Source organism: Myotis brandtii, unplaced genomic scaffold (assembly GCF_000412655.1).
Source record: "Myotis brandtii unplaced genomic scaffold, ASM41265v1 scaffold529, whole genome shotgun sequence".
In the NCBI taxonomy this organism is placed as follows: Eukaryota; Metazoa; Chordata; class Mammalia; order Chiroptera; family Vespertilionidae; genus Myotis; species Myotis brandtii.
Window position 1 is genome coordinate 842,619 of NW_005369934.1, and position 559 is coordinate 843,177.

Below are 559 nucleotides of genomic sequence, written 5' to 3' on the forward strand. Positions count from 1 at the left end.
CGCTGCGGGAGGGAAGAGCGCGGGGCTCTCTCTGCCTGTCCCACGTCTTGGGTAGCTGCCGGGCACCGACTCCGGCAGAGAAAGATTTGGGCACCACGTAAACAAGGAGCTCATTGTCAGAGACAGAGGTAGGAGTGGATGGACACACTGTCCAATGATTCCATTATGCAGCGATTATCCCCTGCTAGAACTCGGATTTCTGGAAGGAAGAACAACACAGGAGTTTCACCCCGAGGAAACCTCAGTTTCCTTAACTTTTTTTTTTTCATAGCAGGAAACAGGCTGATTAAATAACTAGGCAAACATCAATGAACAAGCAAAAGAGAACAAAAGTGTAATTCTTGAATGTTGAGATCGTATGTTTTGAAAAAAGGGTTTGAGGGCTTGTGTAGTTGTAATGAGGATTGTGTTAGGATAACTTTGTATCCCACATGTCTGGATATAAGAATTGACATGAACTTTCAAGAGAAAATAAAACAGTCACAGGTAAGGGGATCCGAGGAACAGCAGTGCCTGTTAGGACTCAGCATTCTCCTTTCCAACTCTCCTTAAGGGCTTG